The sequence below is a fragment of the Protopterus annectens genome, chromosome 6.part0 (genome assembly GCF_019279795.1).
Source record: "Protopterus annectens isolate FY-2018-M chromosome 6.part0, PAN1.0, whole genome shotgun sequence".
Taxonomy (NCBI): Eukaryota; Metazoa; Chordata; order Ceratodontiformes; family Protopteridae; genus Protopterus; species Protopterus annectens.
Window position 1 is genome coordinate 417,547,482 of NC_056737.1, and position 24,264 is coordinate 417,571,745.

General features: G+C 42.0%; 1 protein-coding gene across 1 annotated transcript in view; it reads right to left on the reverse strand.

The window, feature by feature from the left end:
- Positions 1-24,264, reverse strand: part of EMC7 (ER membrane protein complex subunit 7) — a 313,873-nt gene that overhangs the window by 253,163 nt on the left and 36,446 nt on the right. The window lies entirely within an intron of this gene.

Consider the following 24,264-nt stretch of genomic DNA (forward strand, 5'->3'; position numbering starts at 1 on the left):
CAGAGGAGGAAAACACCCTGACTCCTTTATGTGGAGAGACCCCCCCCCCCCCCAATGTCATTTCCATGGTTGTACAACAGTAAGGTGAAGAGAAATCTGCAATGGCACTGAAAATGGCTTTCAGTAAACTTAATTTAGGGCATGAACTCACTGAAAGAATATTTGAGCATTCAAATAGGCTCTCACAAGTAGTGAGTTCAAACTTGCTCCCATGTCTGGTTGGAATAGTTAAACGGAGATACTGATTTGTCAAGCAGAATTGGCCTGGTAGCTGGGGAACAGGACGAAGAAAATGCATATAAACTAGAGCAGGAAAGGAAGTGTAGCACGTATCTTGTACAGGAAAACCTTAAAAGTAAATTATGTCCACAGGTTAATACCAACTGAAAAAGGGTATACGAGTAAGAGAATTGTATTTGATAACTTTTTTCCAAATAACTTCTCCTGGCTGGTGCTTACGGAATAAATCTATTAGGGTTTGCTTGTTTACATCCGATTATTTAGACAATGAGGTCTGCAAATGTGTATTTCCTGGTTATGCTGCAATGTTTGTGTTGTGTCAGTGCATGAGGCAGTGGGTGTTGAGACAGCCCTGTTTAAGCAGGACGTATATATAATTAGTGAAAGTTGACACAATGCATAGTGTATAGCCGTGTAAACAAAACTGAAAGTACATGTATTTCATCTAGCGTAGGTTTAGGACATGAAAACTGCCATTATTAAAAATATACTTTACTTAATAAAATAGTCCTGAGGAGAGATGGGACAAAAAATCCGGGAAAAATGCATGCTAGGGATTTAACATATGCAAGTTAAACTGCAGATTAACTAGGAAACACAGTTTATCTAACTTGGTCAGAAATACATACTAGGTGGACCAAGTGTTTCACGATGTCAAAGTTTTGGAAGTAACAAAGCCAACTACCTGGCATTAACATACCACTAAGGAAAGAAAGGAAAGCAAAAAAAAAAAAAAAAAAAAAAAAAAACACAGCAAAACACTTCAATTACCATTTTCGGTCCCAGAAAATGTGACAGGCTACCTGCTCCAGTTCCAATACAAAAAGAAAAAAAAAGCACCTTCATTTCAGAATGGAAGCACAGCAAATTTGTTCTTTCTCTCATAAGACAAGTTAAATTGGTCTTTCAACTTTCCATTTAACAAGCAGGGAAGAAAATAACATGCTTGCCTCTGAAGTGGCCAACAGCCTGACCTCTGATTGACAAGACACTGTGCTGTTAATTGGTTAATCTGCCAGAGGTCCATACAAGTGGTTTAACTTGGCTATGGTTATTACAAGGTGTGGATAAAGGTTATGATCCTGTCCAGCTACTGTGATAAATGCATTACCGTAAAATGTAATATCTAATTTAGCATAAAAATGCTAGCATAATGTTAGCAGCCTGTTTTAAACTGTAGAGCAGAGCTTCTTAAAATGCAACTGTGAACTTTTCATTTTAAACTGAACTCCTGTCCTTTGTTTCAGCACAATGTACATGGTTTGCATTTTTGATACTATCCACAGCTGTGTTTTGCCTTTGTTTGCTATAATTTAGGATCATTTAATGAACACAATATCCCTTTTACATTTGACCTACCCACTTCAGTGCAGACTACCCTCATCAATTACCTGCATCTGCAGTGTTTATCATTTATATTTCAAATTAAACCTCCTATTCTGAATGAATTTTTTTTCCCAAACATTTGTTCTCTTATACAAATCCGTTTCCACCAAATATTTTGTGCACAGAGCGCATGTTCCTGTTCAGGAGCATACCTAGCTCTTACAGCCCTTTCCACAGGTCACCAATTCCATCCCATTCAGTATTCTGGGAAGCTTTTCTTTTTCCTTTTTCTAGTAAGGCTTCCTCTCTCTCTCGCACCACTCTGCAGCCTAACCAGACATCTCAGAATCGGAGTATAATCTCTTTGTTGCACTCTCCACCTTGCAACACCGGATTCAGACCAGCATCCTGTTTGCCTTAGTCATTACCTTCCCACTCTGGAAAGGACAGTGATTCACTACCAGAATTGCTTCCAGATCTTTCTATTACCCAGTTTTTCTTTTCAGAAAGGCTTCTTAAATGCTTCATTTCTTCTCCATGTCATTTATAGTCTTTATGATGTCTAACAAATATGTCAAAATGCACAAGTTCCAGGACTACCTCCTGCAAGACATCATTATTTACCTTCCCTTTTAACAGTGAAGCCTTCACTACTCTATGTCCTACCCTCCAGTCACTTTTCTACCTACCTACATATTTCCAATCCACCCCACCCCACTCACTCCCTTTAGTTTACCTGTAAACATCATATGAGGTACGGGGTCAGAGCGTCTGCATATGAGGTACGGGGTCAGAGCTTCTGCAAAAGTCCAAGGAGACATCTACCAGATGCCTCTGATACAGTTCTCCTATAACCTAGTCAAAGAAGTGATAAAGGTTGACTTGCGCAACATTCAAGCCATGCTCTAGGATAATTAGCATCCTGAAGTTGGCTGTCTCGTGGTAAAGTTCACCATGTTTCTTAAATATTTATTCTGTAACGTTCCTGGCCACCAATGTCAAATTTTCCATTCCACTTCTCTGAATTAATTCTGGATCTTCCTTGTGAAGCAGCATCACTGTAGCTCCTTTTCCATTCTACCTCCCGCACTTCTCTGGGATGTGGAAAGAAATTGGTGTACCCAGTGAAACCCCAAAAGAACATGGAAAGGGCATGTAGAGACTGAACAGAAGGCACCCTATCCAAAAACTGAACCGAAGAACCTTTTGCTATGAAACAAGAATGCTATTCACTGACAACTTCCTCACTTAGAGACCAGTAAAACAGTTCTACCAACACACCAGTCATTCATTTTAAATAACCCCTGAGCATACATCATCCAGTACCTACAAATGGTGTTCCCTTGGAGCATAGAATTTCTCCTCTGCTTGCTGCTGGATATTCCTTCCATCTATTTTTCACTGTAGCTTAAGCTCTGTTCTTAAGTTTAAGAAGACTTTACATTTTGAGGAAGAATGGGACAATACAGCAGCTTTCAACTACCTTGAAGAAATCAAACGTTTGAGTGGATATTTATTTTTGTGAGTCTCATTCAAAAACTTAAGGGCGACAGCTTAACACTGCAGGCAAGTTTCTGAAGAATAATTTTATTTTCCCCACAGTGGTTGTAATGTCAGAAATCAGCTCTCCTGGAAATGCTCAGGAATCACAGCCAAAGAAATTCACATGTAAAATAAACAAAGCAGTACTACTGGAAGATAAAAGAAAATAGGCTGTTGGATATCTAAAATCTAGAGGTAAGGAAATGGGCAAACTAACTCAACTGCTGCCAGATCTAGAGACTATGTCAACACACGCAGTGCCCCACCTCACTGATGCAGGGGGGATGAAGAAAGGAGAATCAAAAAATAAGATACTTCCCATAATGAAATCTCTGTAACTTTAGTCCAACTTCTAACAGCAGGATTAATGCCACAGGTATTGAGACTTCACAGGAGCTAAACTTACCAGGCTGATAAGCACCTTTACCTATCCCAAAAATCACTGAACTGCAAAGCCCCTTCAGATCTTTGATGGGCATACAGAAAAGTTCCAGACAATCAGCACAAGGACAGAGGGATGAAACTCTAGACCAGCTATGCCAAAGACAGAGAAAGGTGTGCGGATATGTAATGGAGGACAGACCTACCCTCTTGCAGATCTAACCTTATTTTTAGTACATGACTTCTGTAACCTATAAGAGGAGGTCCATCCAGTGTAACCATAAGAAAAAGTTCCAAACAAATCCTAAGCTGAACATCCCAATGGAAGCATCCTCTGCATAACACTGGCCCCAAAGGAAGATCTGGACATCACATCCGGCATACAATATCTTATGCAGGTATTGAGGGAAGACCAGGCAGCTGCCGCTCAACTATCGCCCGAAGTCTTACGCCTGAAGAAAGCTGTAAATGGAACATCTCTAGCAGAATGGGCATCGGGTACTGAACTGACAAGCCTTCCCCATCTCTGCCTGTGCAAAACACAATGCAGCTATACAAACACTTAGAAAGTATAAGCTTGGATACACAATATCTAAGCTACACCTCAGAAAATGATACAAACGGCTGCTTTTGTTGATAAAGCACAGTTGTGCAAGATCTTACCATAACAAAAGACATCCTACTTCTAACACAAAGTCTGTAGAGAAGGGAAAAAAGATGAATGGAGTGATTCAAGGACAAATCATTTAACCACCTTGGGCATAAAAGGTGGACTGGTGCAAAGGGACACCCTGTCCTTATGAAAAACCAAAAAATGAAGGAACTGCCATGAGTGCTTGCAGTTCTGATACCATCTTGGCAGAAGTAAGAGCCACCAACAATACAGTTTCTCCAAGTACAATAATGTAGGGAAGACGAAACTGCAGGCTCAAAAGGAGCCAGAGTCATTTTCTAATGAACAAAATGAAGGTACTAAGAAGAAGGGATATACTTTTCTTGGAGGCCGGATAAGGACGACGCTTTTTAAAAACTGTTGGACTTCAAAACTAGAAGCCAAGGGTGGATTCAGAGGCAGACAAACTGAAATGCACTTTAACCGTTGAATATGCCACACCAGAACTGAGCAATTCTCACAAATAAGGACCACAGGAGCCATAAAAGAAAAGGGTCCAGCTCATGGAAGAGACCCAATAGAAAAGCTCTTCCATTTAGTCACATAGGATTATTTATTAGTGGGTTTTCTGGCCTGCTGCAAAACCTGAAGCACATCCTAAGTAAATTTGTGGCCAAAAGATATCAAAACCCTATCTCCAAGACAGTGTCAATTGAAGGGTGAATAAAAGAACCTTTGGTCTTGTGTGAGAAGATCCATCCTGTAAGCTAAATTGTGATGACTGCCCCTGGCCAGGTGAAATAGAAGGGGGAACTAGTGTTGTCAGGGCCAAAAGGGAATCAAGCAGCAAGATTTTGGGAGTGTTCCATATAATCTTGTGCAGGACCTTTGGTAGTAGTAGAAGAGGTGGATTGGCATACAGAAACACCCCCTGCCAAGAAAAAGGCATGGCATCCACTTCCCAAGCCACAGGACTTGACACTATGGAACAGAACTGGGGAAGCTGGATGTTCAGAGGGGAGACAAAAAAGATCTAAGGAGTACCCCCACCAAGGTACAATGTCCAGAAACACCTTCTTGTGAACCATCCATTCAGGAGGGTTTGCCCTTGACCTGATCAAAGAGTCTGCCACCAGAATCTGCTCTGAAGGAACATAAATCTGAAGAAACAACTGATTGCAGTCTCCAAAATCCCAATCCTGAAAAGTGAACCTGCAAAGAAGGAAAGACTTTGTGCTCTCTTGCTTGTTGATGTACCACATGACTGTGGTATTGTCTGTAAAAGCCTTCAGACCAAGATTCAGGGAAATATACTGAATCAACCAGCACAGCTCAAGCTTGAGACAAGGTAAGAGAGGAACCAGATATTCCAGAAGATAGCAGTGCTGGAGGCAAACAGTATAGAGATACTATTAAAATTTTCTCATGTGGAGTCTGGCAAAAGGAACCATGGGAAGATCTTGGGAGAAATTCCATTGCAGGAAGAACTGGAAAATGAAAGAGAGGCTAGAAATGAGCAGTCAAAGATAGGACTTGGAGGGACTGGTGACAATGGAATGGTCTGAATCCTGGAAACAAAAAACATCTGGTCCTGAGAGGGAGTGAACACAGACTTTCTGAGACGGAGAGTGAACCCCACACTGCAGAGAAGCATAGTGAAGTGAAGATTCTGAAGCAGGAGCTGCTGAGAGGGGCTTGAATTAAATGGTTGCCCAAATAATGGAATACATGGATTCCCTGAAGTCTACAGAAAGCTATCACGGGAAAGGGTCCAGACATTTGGTAAAGACCCTGGAGCTGTAGAAAGGCCAAAAGGCAAAGATGAGAACTGATAATGGCAGGAAGAAACAGAGAAACAAACATTTCCTGAAGACGGTGAATAACAATATGACAGAAAGTGTCCTTCAAATACAAGTATACCAGAAAGGCTTGAGGAAGCAACACAGGGAAAACTGTCTGAACAAACAACATCTTGAAAGAAGGGAAAATGAAAAAGGTGTTGAGAAAAAGACAGGTCTAGACCTGGCCTCCATGACTCCTCCTTCTTGGGAACGAGAAACATTCTGAAATAAAGCCCACTGCCTGCTGAAACAAGGGGACAGGTTGGATGGTTCACCGATCCATCAGATACCACAGAACCAAGAGAAAATGAGGAAGCTGGCAAGCAGGAGGCTATAGGCGGCCCAATAATGGAGGAAGACTTCCAAGCTATAAAATAACCTTTTTGAATAACAAAGTACTGTTGCCAGACAGGAAAGGAAACATCCAGAAGGATAGAGGGATCTAGCAGGGAGGAAAGGAGGCTAGAGGTCAGATATAAAGCAGATTTGTTAGGAAAGGAAGTTCTTTGGCCCCTAGAGCTCCGAGTGGACTTACCTGGGAAAATTCATTTAGGAACCCTCTTGTTCCTGGCAGGCTTCTTAGAGACAAAAGAAGGTTTAGATGGACAATTCCTCTGGAACTTAGCGACAGGGGAAAAGATTTGCTTCAGGTCCTCCATAACCTTATCCTAAAGGGTTTTAAAAACAGTTCTGCAGCTGCAATACCATAAAGATTTTGGCTGTCTAAAGTGGAATCTTAAGTTTGGCCTTAATGTCTTCAGGTAAGGCTTGAAGGCCAACCAAAAATATCTCCTCATGACAAAAGTCAGATACAGTTGTCTTAAAAGAGGCACCAGCAGCATCATACCTGCATTTCATGGAATGGCAAGCCACCCGACAGGCAGAACTCAAAAGGAGAAAGAGTAGAAGTCTTACTGTCCACATCAGGTAAAATTACCCAACCAACCACTCACCCACCACAAGCTGGGAGAGAAGAGACAGGACATATTTAGTCATGTGGGTCTGACAATTAATGGTCATAAAGGCCAAAATAGCAGAAATATCCATTTTCCCAAACATAACTTTCCACATTGCAACTGTCCTTGTCAGAAGGTAGAAGCTTGGAAAAGCATAGCAGTTTGGATGGCTTACTGGAAACAAAAGCAGGATCAGATGGAGGACTTTTAGCCAATTACGTATTATCCTCAGAGATTTTATAAAATCCGTCTGGCTTCTTAAGTGTGGGAGGTTGAGAGTCAGGAGCCTGAGAAGCTGCTGAAAATGTATCCAAGAGGGCAGCTAAAACAGAAGGGATTGCAAACAATCTGGGCAAGACCACATGCAAGAGTTCATAACAACTTTTTTCAAGTTCAGAAACCTGGGAAAAAGTACCACTTAAAATGTTCCATCATGCGGATGACTTTATCCCCAAAGGATAATTCTTCACAAGGAGAATCAGAGGACCATGAATCTTCATCAGATTCCAAGGCAAGAGAAGAGTGGATCTGGGAGAAAGACTCTTCAACAGTACCCAACTTTTCAGTTAGAAGAATCATAATCCCTATGCCTTTTAGAAGAGGTGGAAGACCAGGGAGCAGAAGCAGAAAAACAACCCTTGTAGAGGTTTCAGGGCCACAGTGGCATTGAAGAGCCCCGGAGTAAAGTCCTGACACTCTTTATAAAAAGAAGTTATGTTCTTACCATAACGTTCCATTTGAGTAGTAGACTTCATTCTTCTGCACATATGGGTATACAGATCCGATTCGGATCCGAGCCGGCAAAACTTTTCAAGCATCAGCTCCGAGTTCCAAGCTCCTCCCTTATCTATATTACATCACTTCCTCCTATCTAGCCCCAGATCGAGTTTGCTGACACAAAATGGCAACATAACCACAATCCTAAACAGGAAAAACCTGAAGAGTGAGGGGGATGGAGGGAGGGAAGGTGCAGAAGAATGAAGTCTACTACTCAGATGGAACGTTATGGTAAGAACATAACTTCTTTATCTGAAGTAGTTGACTTCATTCATTCTGCACATATGGGACAGAGTCCCCAACTACTAGTATTCCTGGGAGGCCTTTATGGAAGGATATTTCTGAGCACCACAGAGCCAAAGGATGCTCTCCCTCTAGAAATAAGATCCAGTTTATAATGAGAGATGAATGTGTGCGAACTGGCCCAAGTCGCTGCCACACAGATATCGTCTAACAGAACTCTTGACCAGAAAGCTGCAGAAGTGGCCATTGCTCTAGTGGAATGAGTCTTCAATACACCAGGAGGAGATAAACCTTTGTCCTTATAAATCTGTGCAATACAAAAAAAGAGTGATCCACCTTGCTAATGACACTTTCAAAACTGTTTTGCCCAAAAATGGTTTTGAAAAGGAGACAAACAATTGATCCGACTTCCGGAAGGGTTTAGTCCTATGGAGGTAAAAATGAAGCAGTCTATGGACATCCAATAAATGAAGCTTACGTTCACCTCTATTTTGGAAATTTGGGAAGAAGACTGGCAAATTTATAGACTGATTAATATTGGCTGCTGAGGACACCTTGGGAAGAAAGGAAGGGTTTGTACGCAGCGAAACCCTATCCTTGTGGAAAACCAAATAGGGGGCAAGTAGGATAAGGCCTGTACTCGGAAACTCTCTTGGCTGAAGTGATGGCGACCAAGAAGGCTGTCTTCCATGACAAAAACTTCATTGGAAGTGAACCAGCTGGCTCGAAGGGGGGAGAGGTCAAAGTCTGAAGGACTAGAGTCAGATCCCAGGGGGGCACAGTTTCTTTAACTGGTGGTCGCAATAAAAAGTGCGCTTCAGGAAAGCTTTATATAATTTGGCAGAAGCCAGAGCAACCTTATTTTCACCCACATGAAAATTAGAGATGGCAGCCAGCTGAACCTTGATGGTGGAAGCACTTGCGCCTGATCGAAAAAGATCGGCCAGAAAATCCAGTATGACCGGAACGGGGGATGTAAACGGGTTCAGACTGCACTGAGAGGCCCAAACACAAAAACGTCTCCACTTGCTATTGTAGAGTTTCCTAGTGGAGGCTTTAAGAGAAGCTACCAGAATATTCTTAACAAGTCCGGGAGTCTTGATGATCATGGGAACTGGAGCATGCAAACGTCAGCTTGAGACTGTCCAGGTTGGGCAGGGGCAAGCCCGACAGGTGAGAAATCAGATCCGGGCATGGATCTAGAGTCCATGGAGGAGCCAACAGGTGAGACCATAGGAAGGGAAACCACACTTGAGGCAGCCAGAAGGAAGCTATGAGAATGACTTTGCACTGCAGCTGGCAAGTTCTCTGAAGGAACTTCGGAATAAGAGGTAACGGGGGATAAGCATGCAGTAGCCCGGGAGGCCAAGCATGGACTACAGCATCCCTGGGGACATCCCCCGGAGGGGGGATCAGAGCGAAGAAGTTGCTGCACTTCGCGTTGGAAGGAGATGCGAAGAGATCGCAGCAAGGTTGACCCCAAACATGGAAGATCTTCTCCGCCACTGATTGTTTCAGAGACCACTCGTAAGGCAGAAGGACTGCCCTGCTGAGACTGTCCGTTAAAATGGAGCATCCCGGGATGTGCGTTGCTATGAGAAACCGGCTGGTGGACATGGCCCACTCCCAAACGCTCATGGCCTCGCGACAAATGGGGTAGGATCGGGTCCCTCCCTGTTTGTTAATATACCAGACTACAGACATGTTGTCTGATAGAATGGCTACCGTCCCCGGAGGTAGGACAGGGTGGAAGGCTCTCAACGCTAAAAGCACTGCCCTCATCTCCAGGACACTGATGTGTAGCTTGGTCTCTGGAGGGGACCACGTGCCCTGGACCGTTCTCCCCAGGAAGTGCCCCCCCACCCGAGCTGGGAAGCGTCCTTGGTCACCGTGGCTTGAGTCTGAGGGGCTAGAAAGCTGCGCCCCGCGAAAATGTCCACTTATTGAAGCCACCACTGGAGTGACATTCTGCATGTCCAAATGATTCGGATGTGGAAATTCATCGGAAGGTCTAGCCAGGACCATTGAACTGCTAGATTCCACTGAAGGACGGTCATGTGAAGACGTGCCAGAGGGAGGATAGAGATTGCAGCTGCCATAGAACCCAGGGCCTTGAGAACATCGGCTGCTGTGACTACCGAATGATCCAAGATAGCCAATACATGGAGTCTGAGATTTTCTATCCTTTCCGGGGTGAGAAAAACCTTTGAATGAATCGAATCCAACCGTGCCCCGATGAAGTCTATGATCTGAACCGGAGCCAGGTGAGACTTGTTGATATTGATCGTGATGCCTAACTTGTGAGCCAGACCGAGGAAGTAGTGTAGGGCCTGACACAAGAGATGTTTGGTGGATGCAGCGAAGAGCCAGTCATCTAGGCAGGGGAATACCTGAATGCCCTGAAGTCTCAGGTGAGCCGCTATGACCGCCATAACCTTGGTGAACACCCTGGGGGCTGTGGTGAGACCAAACGGTAGGGCTCTGAATTGAAAGTGACTGGCCCCTAGCCGGAAGCGTAGAAACCTCCCGGAGCTTCTGTGGATCTTGATGTGATAGTAAGCATCCTGAAGGTCTAATGACCACATCCAGTCGCATTCTCTCAGATATGGCAGAATGGACTGTAGAGTGACCATCCGGAATTTTTGTTTCTCTACCGACAGATTGAGGATAGATGGGTCCAGAATGGGCCTGAGGTCCCCCGTCTTTTTTGGCACTAAAAAGAACCTGGTGTAGATGCCTGATCTGGACTGATCTGGGGGGACCGGTTTGATGGCTCGTTTTTGTAGCAGCTTCGAAACCTCTAAAGCTGCAGCCTCCCTGTGAGTGGGTGGAACATCTGGAAGGTGTGCTGGAGTTATGGGACATGAAATGAAGAGGATAGAATATCCTCTGGATATGATGTTTAACACCCAGCGGTCTGCAGTAATGGACTCCCATGCCGGTGGATGTAAGGAAAATCTTCCCCCGACTGCCTTCAGAGTAGAGCAGCCGGGCAACCCCTCAGGGTTGTTGTGCGGGTCTGTCGGAAAAAGGTTCCCTAGACCCAAAGTTTCTGGGATCCCCTCTGCCTCTGGGACGGCGTCGGTCTTGTCCCCCTCTGCCTCTGGGAGACAAATATTCCTGAGTGTCACGAAAGGACTGTGATTTCCGGAAAGTACAGTTTTGTACCTACCATAAATGTAGATGTTAGAGTGTTCACACTGCTGCAGTCATCACACTTGGGTTATCTGCCGTCAGGCGGTCCCGCAGTCGGCCCGAGTTCCAAAGTCTTGGTCCGGCGTCGGTTGCTGTCGCTTCTTCCCTGACGTCAGTGCGACAGGGGAATAAAAGAGGCAACCAACGCCATTTTCTTCAGTTTTTCTTGCCCCAGGTGTCAGGTGCCCCCAAATAGGAAGGCAATACATAATCCTAAGTAAATTACATAGCTACAGCTGTAAGCAAATACATCATATAGAAATACATCTCAACTCATTCACTCCAGAGCAGCTCAGGAAAAGCTGCCTGCTTAATTCCACCACAGAAACAACAGTGCTGCCTGAGCTCATTTTCAGAAAATCCATTTCTAATACCATACAGAAAACAAATGTTCATAACTCTTTCACTGTAAGAGCTAGACTAAAAATGTAAACACGAAAGTTGTTCAAAAGACACTGACCTTTCCAAAAGTGTAAATGTTGATAGTGCATATCAAAGTCATTATTAAATATTTGGCAAGGAAGGCTGATATTGTGCATTTTTTTTACCTTTTTGGAAAAGCAAAGCACAATAGCTTGGTCAATGTACCATGCAGACCCATACAATTTGAATTGAATTTGTTAATATGAATGTCAGCTTTAAAATGATACATTAACTATTACTGTGGGATGTTCCTTTCTTGAGATATTCACAGAAATAAGATTAATATATTATTTCTCATAACTGATAAATAAACAAAGCATAATATCTCATCACCTGTAAGAGACAGAGCCTACATATCCGTGTAGAAGTTGTGCATCTGAATGTCAGCTTCAAAATGATGCATCATTTGTGTGATCACCATGTTCCCTTGCAAAGATATGGGCATAATAATGAGAAGTATTGTAAATGTATAATTTTCATAATTGTACAAGACTAAACAAACTGTGATATCTGTGCATGTGTACAGTGCACAGACACAGTTCTTTTACCATGTTGTAAGGAGTAACACTGTCTTCGAAATGAGGTATTACTTGGCGCACTGACATGCTCCCTTGCAAAGTTATTTACCAAAATATGAAAAAAATAATAGTTTCCATAACCTAATTCCAAACAAACTTTGATATCTGCACGTGTCCAACATACAGGCACAATTATTTTACCATGTTGGAACCAGCAGTACTGTCTTCAAAATGAGGTATTACTTGGCAGATTCAGATGCTCCCTTACAAAGTTATCTACCAAAATGACAAAAATTAATAATTTCCATAACCTAACTCCGAAACAAACTTTGATATCTGCACATGAGTATAACATACAGGCACCATTCTTTTACCATGTTAGAACTATCAATACTGTTTTCAAAATGAGGCATTACTTAGCACATTCAGATGCTCCCTTGCAAAGTTATTTACCAAATATGAAAAAAAAAATCATAACTTCCATAACCCAAGTCTGAAACAAACTTTGATATCTGCACATGTGTGCAACATACAGGCAATTTGTTTACCATGTTGGAACCATCAATATTGTCTTCAAAATGAGGTATTACTTGGCACACTGACATGCTCCCTTGCAAAGTTATTTACCAAAGTATGAAAAAATTAAATTTCCATAACCTAAGTCCTAACAAAACTGATATATGTACATGTGTACAGCATTCAGAAGTAGTTTTACCATGTAGACACATGATTGTGAATATACACATTCTTGGTGTAACCAACATACTGTTGAATGGGTACATGTAAAGAGAAAAAGCAAGGTAAGGACCACCACTCCACTAATGAACCCAGGACAGGCATGGGACAGTGGTAGGCAAGGCCATCTCATCGGTCTGATAGCTGTGCTGGCTACCCACTCAGACAGCCGATAACACTGCAGTCTCACAACCTCCTTCTGTGTCAGCAGTCTGCCTTACCTATGCCTTTTCTCTTTACATGTGTCCATTCAGCAATGTACCTAAGGGATCAATTTCTGTATTAGTAAGCCCTTCCTGTCATCTAACTCTACACATGCCTGATAAAAGCAGACTAAAAAAATGAAGTATTGCAGGATGATCACTGACATATTACATTGTACGTGGTAGCACTTTCCTAAAACAGTTCTTTCTCAGCATCCTCACCAGCTCCTTACTACAGTTATTTGCCAAACTCAGAGAAATATATTTTACACAACACATTTCATAATAGTGTTTTACTTAGTATACTGGTCCTACTTGGTCATGGGTGTTTTCCATGCTTCTCACAAGCTGCATGTTGGCAATCCTGCATAACTCTCCTCACGCCATTGTGGAGGTCGGTCAAGAACAACACAATGCTCTCCCCATAGCATTTGGGTTTATAAATTCTAGGAACCTTTGGGCTAGGGTGTTGGAGCTAGAGTAATACTCCCAGTCTATGTTTGGGTAGTTGAAGTTGCCCAATATAATGGTGTTTGGAGAGACCTTCATATTTTCCAGTGTTCTCAGGAAGGCCGAGTGGGGTTCCTGGGTTTGGGAGGGTGGTCTGTAGCAGGCTATAAACTGGAAGGCAGTTTTACCCACTGTTAGTTGCACATGGATGGTCTCTGATGCTTAGTGCTGTGCCACCAACCTGGAGGTGTGGGTATCTTTGACGAATATTGATACTCCCCCTCCTTTTGTGGTTCGGTCCAAGTTCTGGGGCTGAAAAGCATGGTATGAGGTATAACCTGGTAGTGCTGGGGTGCTCTCGGGAGCCTTGAACCAAGTTTCTGTTACTGCACAGATATCTATGTTCTCCATGCTAAGGAGAGTTTCAAGTGCGTGCATCTTGAGGTTTAGACTTCTGGCGTTGAGTAGCATTACTCTTAGTTTCTTATCCCTTGTGATACCTATGGAGGTGGGTTTGTCTTTTGAGCCTTGCCTAAAAAAGGCACTATGGGGGTAGCAAGAGCCTTTGCCAATATCCGAAAGCCCAGGGGTGACAGGTGCAAGCCGTCCCTAGTGAAGCATCGTTTGGCTATATGGTTGCATCTCTCACATGTGTTGGAATTTGTTGGGAGGAGGAGAGGGTTGTCTGTGTACATGAGGCAGTTGTAACATTGCCTCAAGATTCCCAGATTCACCAGCTGGACCGGAGAGGAGATTGACAACTGACCTTTGGACATGCTAGAATAGTATTGGGAATTCCTTTATAATTGAAAAAAAGGCCAATGGGGAACAAGGTACTCAAGGGGAGTTTGTGAAGGTGTAGTGCTTTTAATTTTTTAGTGCCGACTTATATAAATTGCTTTAGTGAGCAAGTGCCAGGTAACTTAAATGCAATGTGTTACAGGTAACTTAAATGCAAAAACGAAAAACAGTAACGTTCTTTCAAGTGAAACAAGGAAATAAGTACAGTAAGCAATGCAGATATCACTAGGGATCCACAGAAGCGCTGAAAAGCCGCGTTTTAGGTGGAATTAGCGTTTCAGGGAAATAACAAGCATACAAACAAAGCTAGATTCAGCAGGCCTGACACTCAGACACTGAGCCCTCAATCAGCAGTTCCCAACTTAGAAGGATGTAAGCTACCTGTCCTGCCACCACAGTGCAGGCCACAAACCTTCCTAATGTAAAACAACTGGTCTGAAGCCCAAGTGCTTAATCCAAAAGACTTAGAATGATAGCTACACTTTAATCAAGTTACTACCAAGCAGTAATAAATACAATTGAATACTTTAAAGAATGCCTGGATTAGTGCTCAAGTTATACAAACAAAGCTAGATTCAGCAGGCCTGGATCTAGTCTATGCTACAGCAAACAAGGTGTACCAATTTCAGTAAGAAGCAGTTCAAATATGCAGGCACTATAAGCCTTTAACGAGAAATTCCCAGCTCAGAAGGGCAGAGTCCAGCCTCTCCTTCCACAAGAGTGCAGACCACGGGCCCTCAATGTAAAATAACTGGCCTGAAGCCCAAGTGCTTAAACCAGAATTAATACACTTTTAGAATAACAGACACTGAGCCCTCAATCAGCAGTTCCCAACTTAGAAGGATGTAAGCTACCTGTTCTGCCACTACAGTGCAGACCACCACAAACCTTCTTAATGTAAAACAACTGGTCTGAAGCCCAAGTGCTTAAATTAAAAGGCTTAGAATGAGTTACACCAAGCAGTAATAAATACAATTGAGTACTTTTAAGATGACGCAAAAGCAAAATAAAGTAGGAAAAAACACAAATACAGTAAAAGCAGATAAAATTTTTTTTTTGCTGAAAAGTGATAATGACTCAGTGCTATATTGTAACTGCAGTGTGATAATGATGTGCAAAATTACACATGCTCAGACACAGGTGATAATTGCTGCCCATCGCATAGGTATTCATGTCATTACCTTGTGCAGAAGTTAGGTAACAGACTCATTATCATCAGTAAAGAGAATACCTGACTAATTCAGTAAAATAGTATAACATTTAGATATTGAGCCCTTCCCCCCAGCTCTACATACTTTGTAAGGTATGAAAAAGCAGCCCAGTAAACAGGAACCCCCCCCCATAAAAATCAAACAGATTTCCCTCAGCCTAAAGGTAAGGCAAGATGCTTTTACAGTGTGGATAAAATTATTAGATTAGAATAATTATAGTATAAAAAACATAGCTGCCACAGTTCGCAACAGCATATTCTATACAACCAGTGTTATATTTGGATGGAATAAAACAATACCAGAACATATGAACCATCTTCTGCCATGGGCATTCACAAATGAATAAGTTGCAAACAATAATTACAGAATGTTGTAAGTGCCTAATGAACTGAATAGTAACGATGAAGACTCTTGTTCAGTGTATCTTTCCCCTTCTTGCCAATATGCCCCGATTTATCTCACCTGAAACATCATATATGATTTGTGAACCTCTGCTATTGTTTTATCATGAGAGCTGGCCTTCACATTGTAACAAGTAAATCTGGACATTAGTTCAACCTTAAATATCAGACTATTAAATGTGTCAATATGGTCTGGATTTGGAAAAGTGATTTATACTACAAATCAACAGCCACTTTTTAATTTTCTCTACTATTTCAGCTATATTTACAAATCAATATTCACCAAATCTTGATTTCTTTATCAATCTCAACACAAATGAACCAGGATATCCACGCTGCCTACTTGGATCTACTTGAGTCATTCAAATTACAACCAAACACTTTGGTTATGGGTGACTTTAACTACCCATCCATGGAGTGGGTAACCTGTATGTGTACTAACATGCTCGGCCAAAGATTCTTAGAGTTCATTAACTCCAGTGCCTTGGAATCCCCACAAAGGGTCCAAACATTCTCAATCTGGTACTCAGTAACATGGGAGATCTATTTACTACCAGAAGGGTGGCCCCCCTGGTGAAGTCTGATCATAAAACAGTTTCATTCAAAAGTACCGATTACATCAACCCCGCCCCAGGAGAAATTAAACTAAAAAACTCCTCCAAGGCCAACTACAGCATTAATAGCTTCAAAACACCCGTCCCCTCTGACGGCAAGGACACCTGTAATGGGATATACACCAATGCTCTGAATAAAAACCTATGCAATTGCACTGCTTAGGTTGATAGGACCAAAGCAACATCCTCTAAACAAAACAGCCTGTATGGTGGACATCTGCCATAAAAAGGTTATACAATAAGAGGAAGACATTTCTGCCCAAGAACATGAAGGAATATTCTCAGAATTGGAAGCACATCCTCCTCAGCTTGAGCAAGCAAATAAGACATCCTGTAAAGTCCTCTAAAGCAAACTATGAATCAAAATTAGCATCCCTATCTAAGGATAAACATAAGGCATTCCTTAGCTACATCTGAGACTAGGTGATCATATTTATGTAAAATATATAAAATAATTAAGACTATGCTCTCCAAATGAGCTCAGCTTTAACCACACTGGAAAAAAAAACAATCCTTCAGTAACACTTGCTAGTAAGAACATGCACCAAAATGAAACATTCACCCAAGGGACCACTACAATAAAATGTTGAAGTGTGCACGAGCACCAGAATGAAATAGTTCCCCAAACAACCTTTCAGTGACACTTCCTGGCAAGAACATGCACCAAAATGAAACATTCACCCAAGGGACCCCTACAATAAAATGGCGAAGTATGCACAAGCACCAGAATGAAATATGTCCCCAAATGTCCCTTCAGTAATAATGCCTGGCATGTACATGCACCAAAATGAAACATTCAGTACAGGTTTAAACACTCCCTTACTTATATTTACTTTTAAAGTTGGGATAAAGGAGAATGTCACTTTTTACAAACCACAAAGGTCTGAAAGTGATCCTAATTAACTCTATAAATTTGAAAAGTGCCAGCTAAAACAAATAAATGAATTAAAAAAAGACATCCAGATCTGAAATGCAAAATTTCTGATAAGAAAAGCAAACCCCACGTTGACAAAAAATGCATGCACATATCCATGGTAATAAATAAAAATATAAAACATCTGATACTGTAAAACAAAAAAAAACAACTTTTGACATAGACTACAGTATCGAAATCAAATAAAACCTACTAAACATAAATAAATCTATTGAACTGACAAACTCAATGGATCAGTCTACGCAGTATATTGTGTTTATATCACAAAAACCTGGCATTTTAACAGGGATGTGTACACTTTCACTGTATATGCACAGACATGGAGATTACATGGAGGTACTGTATACAAGGGGAGCAGAGCCTTTTGGTAACAACAAGTAGAGGAGAGTATGCTCATTATGACAGTTACATGCCTAGTGCAGGTGTAGTGGATGACAGAGTCAATACCAAATATACACAAGAATCAAAATGAAACATTCCCCCCAATGACCTCTTCAGTAGTATATACGAGTATACACAAGCTCTAAAATGAAACATTTGCCACAAGACCCCTTCAGTAGTACGCCCAAGTATACACAAGAACCAAAATGAAACATTCACCCCAATGGCCCTTTCAGTGTCGATGACAAGCCGGAGACTGGAGGCCGGTAATATTACATAATGCTTCAAATAAGAAGTCAGTAAATATGAGCAGAATAAATGTAAAACTAAATAAAATATACGCATGCCTAGGATTAGCCACTAAATGCAAAAGCATCTACAAACAGCTAGCGTAACAGGCTGAATACTCTAAAAAAATGTGCATAAAACAGGTACCCTACCTTTCTTCAAGTCATCAAACACATACATTCATACACATCTTTTGATACTGCCTGCTTATCAGCTTCTTTCAAAACATACCTAATCCCCTTAGTTAATTTTCTAGTATTAAGCTACCCAATCCTCCTTTATAAGATTTTCTTTCAATCTGCGTGCCCAAAAAAGTTTTTCCATAAATATGAAAACATGCATTGTTCACTATAAGGGGGAAACAGTACTTTTGTACCCTTTAGCCAAAACATTTCATACAACGTACAGGCAACTTTGACAAGGTCTGCAAAAGAATCATCATTTATATCAAATTACTGACTACTGTCCTCATTTAGCTGTACTAATGCTGTATGAGGTAATTATTTCCATAATGGAGTCAATGAAATCACTCTATTCATTCAAAATAACATTCCCATATTGTTGCCCTAGTGAACTGCTGCAATAAGAAAACTAGTACCTTAATTTAATCTTGCAAAAGAAACTATTGAACATCCACCACAATTTTCTGTAATTTATGGAAGGACAACAGTGGGCACAAATGTAAAGCCCTATTGCATCACAGAGACATAGGCATTCGTTTATAACACTGTCCACATTAACTATTTGTGGGCCGTTTTTCATCAGCTTGTGATGTTGCTTTGCTGACGATAACTTGCAGGGTTGCCTCAGTATAACAACAGGCAAACCAAGTTCCCCACCATCTTCCTCTGCCATAGTCTCCACACCTAATTATTGCAGACTAAATGAAGAAAGTAGACAATGTCTTAAATAGTCTATGAGTTTGTACAACCCCATTTACATAAGGGTACACAAACGGAAATAAATGTAATTCACTTAGATAACCACCTACATACTGGCATATGGGCTACAAAAGGGAAGACATTCTAAAGCTCCCCACTCCTGCTTTTGCTAGGATACACAAACATCATTTTGAATATTCGGCTGCCTCAGCGAGTCAACAAAAAGGCTCCTCACTCCTTCAAGTAGCACTGTGAAGCCAAACTTGTTGAACGACATTTGGACAAACTCAACACCAACAGGTATTGGCCAGAATTAGTTTACCAAGCCCAAAGTCGGCGGCGTTTTCAAAGTGGACATTTTTTTGTTGATGACAACAGATGCCACAATCAAGGAAGAATTGGAATGCAGAGTATTATTTTTTTCAATGTGAAATACTCAGCTTTCTGCATTTAATACCTTTTTTTGTTGTTGCTGAATCAAAAGAAGATTACACACACTACTCAGTTCCGTAACAATGCTTTATAAGACTCTAACACCTAAATCAACCCAAGTTCGATAATGCTAGCTAGCAAAACTAGTGATATACAACTGTCACACAAAAAATGCACATGAATGTCCATTGAATGTTTACTTACTCAAAGGGACACAAAAAAATATATAGACACATTCTGCCTGAAGGTTTAGTGCATTTTTTGTAAAGTAATAAAACTTTTCATCCTTTGCCGCAGCGAATATCACTTGCTTTTGCACAGCAACACCTCACAATAAGGCTCAGGACCTATGGAAAGAGGATCCCTAAGTGCAGACAGTTTAGGGAGCCCAGAGGCTGTACCTGACAATCACATTGCTCTGGTATCTATGTGCTTGAAACAATCGCACCATAAGAGAGTCTATATAAAAAAAAAAGGCAAACAAACAAAAGGAACAACAGTCAGAGCCAGCTGTAACAAAAATCCAGAGCGCTTGTGAATGCCTGCAGGAAATTACAGGCCTTGTTATTAAAAGATACAGCAGATAAACTTCCATTCAAGTGTACTACGAGCCGAGATGAGCACTTTTATTTTACATGGAGGTCGGGCTCATTTTTTTTTTTTGATGAAATGTTTAACCAGAAGTTCCCCTGAAGTGTTCTATCTCTACGAACCTTTGTGGCACATCTGGAATTCTCTGTAAAAGCAGGACGGGGCTCTCCTTCAAAGAGCAGCAAGGGGCATGCTTCGGTCATTGTACAAGTGTGACCTTTCTAACTTTACATGAAAGTTAGTAGTACAAACCTTTTCAAGTGTGAGGCCAACAAGATGATCTGTTCTCTTCTCCTGCGTCCTGATCACAGACGGGAGAACCCTGAACTTGTCCGTGAAGAGATTTGCAAACTTTTATGTCCATTCTGAGTGAATATGAACAGTATAATTTTAGGAAGCTACTTCACAGTATCTTACCCGCTAAAATGAAACACTACAGGGAAATCAAGGATTTCTTTGCCGCTACTAAAACCTAAAAGTCACGTAACACAAGTTATGTACGAATCTGATTGGCTGCCACCGCTTCATTTAGGAAACTCCTTGCTGTAATGATAAGAATACACAGGGAGCATTCCCACCCGATTTACTTATAAAAGTCCAATAGGACCATCAGGTAACTCCACTCTAAATCCTAAGTTGAGAAGGTAACCGACAACATTCAGTTACTTTCTCAACTTATTTTTCAAAAATACCTTCAAATTAGGGTTGTAAACTTACTTGCGTTGTTGGAAGGCACTCCGGGTTAACATAATGGAATTCTTATCTTCTCATGGCGCGCTCGGTGTTAAGCACAGAGGCACCATGAGAAGGTACTCGGGGTTAATGAGTTATGAGATTGTATAAACAGGGAGCTATAGATAAAACCCAGGTAAGAAGAGGGGAAGGTGGGAGGGTAATCTGGACTGCAGCAGTGTGAACACTCGAACATCTACATTTATGGTAGGTACAAAACTGTACTATGTTCATCGTGTTACACTGCTGCAGTCATCTCACTTGGGTTGAATCCCAAAGCTAAGGCTGGGCGGTTGGTACTAAACAGGGTTTGGAGAAGCTAGTAGGCCCTGCAAAACTGCAGTGGCAAAGCCAGTGCTGGTTTTTGAGTATAGAGGTAAGTGGTAGTGCTTGGTGAAGGTGTGCACTGGTGAAGGTGTGCACTGAACTCCAAGTTGCAGCTTCCAAAATATCCTTGGTTGGTACCCCTCTGAGGAAGGCTGCTGATGTTGCTGTAGCCCTGGTGGAATTAGGCCTAATGTTACGAGGTACAGGCTTCCCATGGTGTGTGTAGCAGAAACGGATACAATGTCCTATCCATTTTGAAATGGTCTGTTTTTATATAGGCTTTCCTTGAGATCCTGCAGCATAGGATACAAAGAGCTGATCAGATTTTCTGGAAACCTTTGATTTATCCAAGTAGAAACGTAATTGCCTGTGAATGTCCAGAGTGTAGGAGCCTTTCCCCTTTATTCTGGGGGCTTGGATAAAAGGTGGGTAAATGAATGGTTTGGTTTAGAGCCACACTGGATACTACCTTTGGCATAAAGGAAGGGTTAGTTTGTAAAGAGACTCTGTCTTCATGAAAAATGATGAAAGGCTCCACTGCCATTAGGGCCTGTAGCTCTGAGACTCTTCGTGCTGAAGATATTGCTAGCAGCAGGGCAGTTTTCCATGATAAAAATTGTAAATCAGTTGAAAAAGCTGGCTCGAAGGGCGGTAGTGTAAGTTTTTCCAGAACAAAACTGAGGTCCCAAGTTGGTGTTGGTGCTCTTCGGGGCGGTCTTATGTTCTTAGCCCCTCTGAGGTACTGTCTTAATAATGGATGTGAAGAAATAGGAGGATCCGTGTTGTAATGAGCTGAAATAGCTGATGCGTGGATCTTTATAGATGAAAAGGAAAGGCCTTTGTGCAACATCTCAGTTAAATATTGCAGAATCTGAGGAATATTTGGGACAAGAGGATTTTGGCCTTTAGCCTGGTTCCAGGCGCAGAATCTTTTCCATTTGTCTGAGTAGGTTTTCCTGGTGCTGGGTCTCCTGGCCTCCAGAATGACATCCATAACAGCTGTAGAGAGAAGTGTTTCACTGGTTGTTTAGATAATCTGCCATGCAGCCAGATTTAAAGTCTTGAGCTGGCTGTGTAGAATCTGATTGTTTTGCTGAGTCAGCAGGTGAGGAATTTGAGGTAAAATCCATGGTGGGCCTTGAGCCATGTTCCTTAATACTGGATACCAGTGTTGGCATGGCCAGTCTGGAGCAATGAGTATCATTTGTGGCCTCTCTAATCTGGCTTTTAGCAGCACCTTTGCCAGAAGAGGCAGAGGAGGAAAGGCATACACTGTTAGTGTTTTCCAACTGAATGAGAGGGCGTCCACTTTCCAAGCTAGTGTGTGGTATGTCCTTGTGCAAAACCTTCGCAGTTGGTAGTTTTGGGAGGAGGCAAACAGATCTATGTCTGGGCTCCCCCATTTTTGAGTTATCATTGTGAATACTTGTGGGTCTAGTTTCCACTCGTGAGGATCCATGATATTTCTGCTTAGTTCGTCTGCCAATGTACTTTTCTTTCCTGGCAGGAATTGTGCTTGTAGTTGAACTTGGTAGGTCAGTGCTGTGTTCCACAAGGTCATTGCTTGCCTGCATAGGGGGTAGGAATGTGTGCCCCCTTGTTTGTTTATGTACCACATCACTGTGGTGTTGTCAGTCTTTATTAGAAGTTGCCCTGGATGTAGGAGGTCCTTGAAAGCTGTTAGGGCATTTTGTACAGCTAGCATCTCTTTTTGATTGATGTGGACATGCATTTGATCTGCAGACCATTTGCCCTGAATACACTGTCCTGCCATGTGTGCTCCCCAGGCGTAATCCAATGCATCTGTTGTCATTGTTTGCCTGGCTGTGGGCAAGGTGAAAGGTTGTCCCTTGTTGAGGTGACATGCCTGAGCCCACCATAGAAACTCCTGTTGAAGGCAGGGAATTAGTAGTATTATTGTTTCCAAGCTGTGGCTGTGTTGAGTCCATACGCTTTTCAGGTACCATTGTAATTTCTTCATATGCAGTTTGGCATATGGTATTAGTAGTATGCAAGATGCCATGAATCCCAAGGCCTGCAGAATTTTTCTTGCAGGGAGTTGGGTCTTTGTTGCCATCATTTTGAAGTATTGAGTCAGTTGTCCTTGCTTGTCTGACGTGAGATAAGCCATCTGGGCCGTTGTATTTAAGCTGGCACCCAGGAATATTATGTCTTGTGAGGGCACTAGTTTTGACTTCTTTTCGTTTACTGTGTACCCTAGGCAACTTAGTAGGTTTTTTTTACAAACGCCAGATGTTTTAAAAGAATGTCCTTGCTGTCTGCTTGAATAAGGCAGTCGTCCAGGTATGGATATATTTGGATTTCTCTTTGTCTGCAGTATGCAATTACTGGTGCCAGGCATTTTGTGAAGATCCTGGGCGCAGTAGATAAGCCAAAGGGCAGTGCAGAGAATTGGTAATGAGTTGTACCTGCTATAAATCGGAGGCATCTTCTGCAATTTTGTCTGATAGGGACATGCAGGTATGCCTCCTTGAGGTCCAACGTTACTAGCCAAGCCTTCTTGCCCAGCATGGGAAGAAGTTGCTGTAGTGTGAGCATCTTGAATTTGGGTACTTCCAGGTATGTGTTTAGAATTGAAAGGTCCAGAATGGGTCTCCAGGCTTTGTCCTTTCGGGGAACCAGAAAGAGTCTTGAGTAAAATCCTTGTCCTTGCTCCTGTGTAGGAACCTGTTGAATGGCTCTCATGTCCATGAGTGCTGTAATTTGTCTTTGAGCCTCTGCCCATTGATTTGATGGCAGGTTTGGCATTCCTTTTATCCTTGGTAAAGTGTAAAAGTGGAACCTGTATCCTTGAGTTACAATATTTAGGACCCATTTGTCTTTTGTGATGATGTGCCAATTGTCTGCAAAAAGTGCAAGTTTTCCTTCCAAGTGAGCTGCCAAGAGTGATTTGCTTGGCAGTCTGAGGGGTAAGTCATTGTGATTGTCTTTTGATAGTTTGAGACCTGTCTTCTCCTCCTTTCTGGGTTGTGGCACCCCATTGTCGTGGTTTGTAAGAGCCTTGTGGCTGACCTCTGCCCTTTGGGCATCTGTATTTGCCCCTCTGTGGTCTGTCAGAAGTTGGAAAGGACCAGTTTTTGGTTGGTCAATTTCTGCTGAAACGAGGGGGTTGAACCTGTAAAAAATCCTTGACCGTCTGCATAGATTTTGCCTTATCCTCCATTTTCTTTAAAACCTCTTCTGCTTTCACACCAAATAAAACATTCT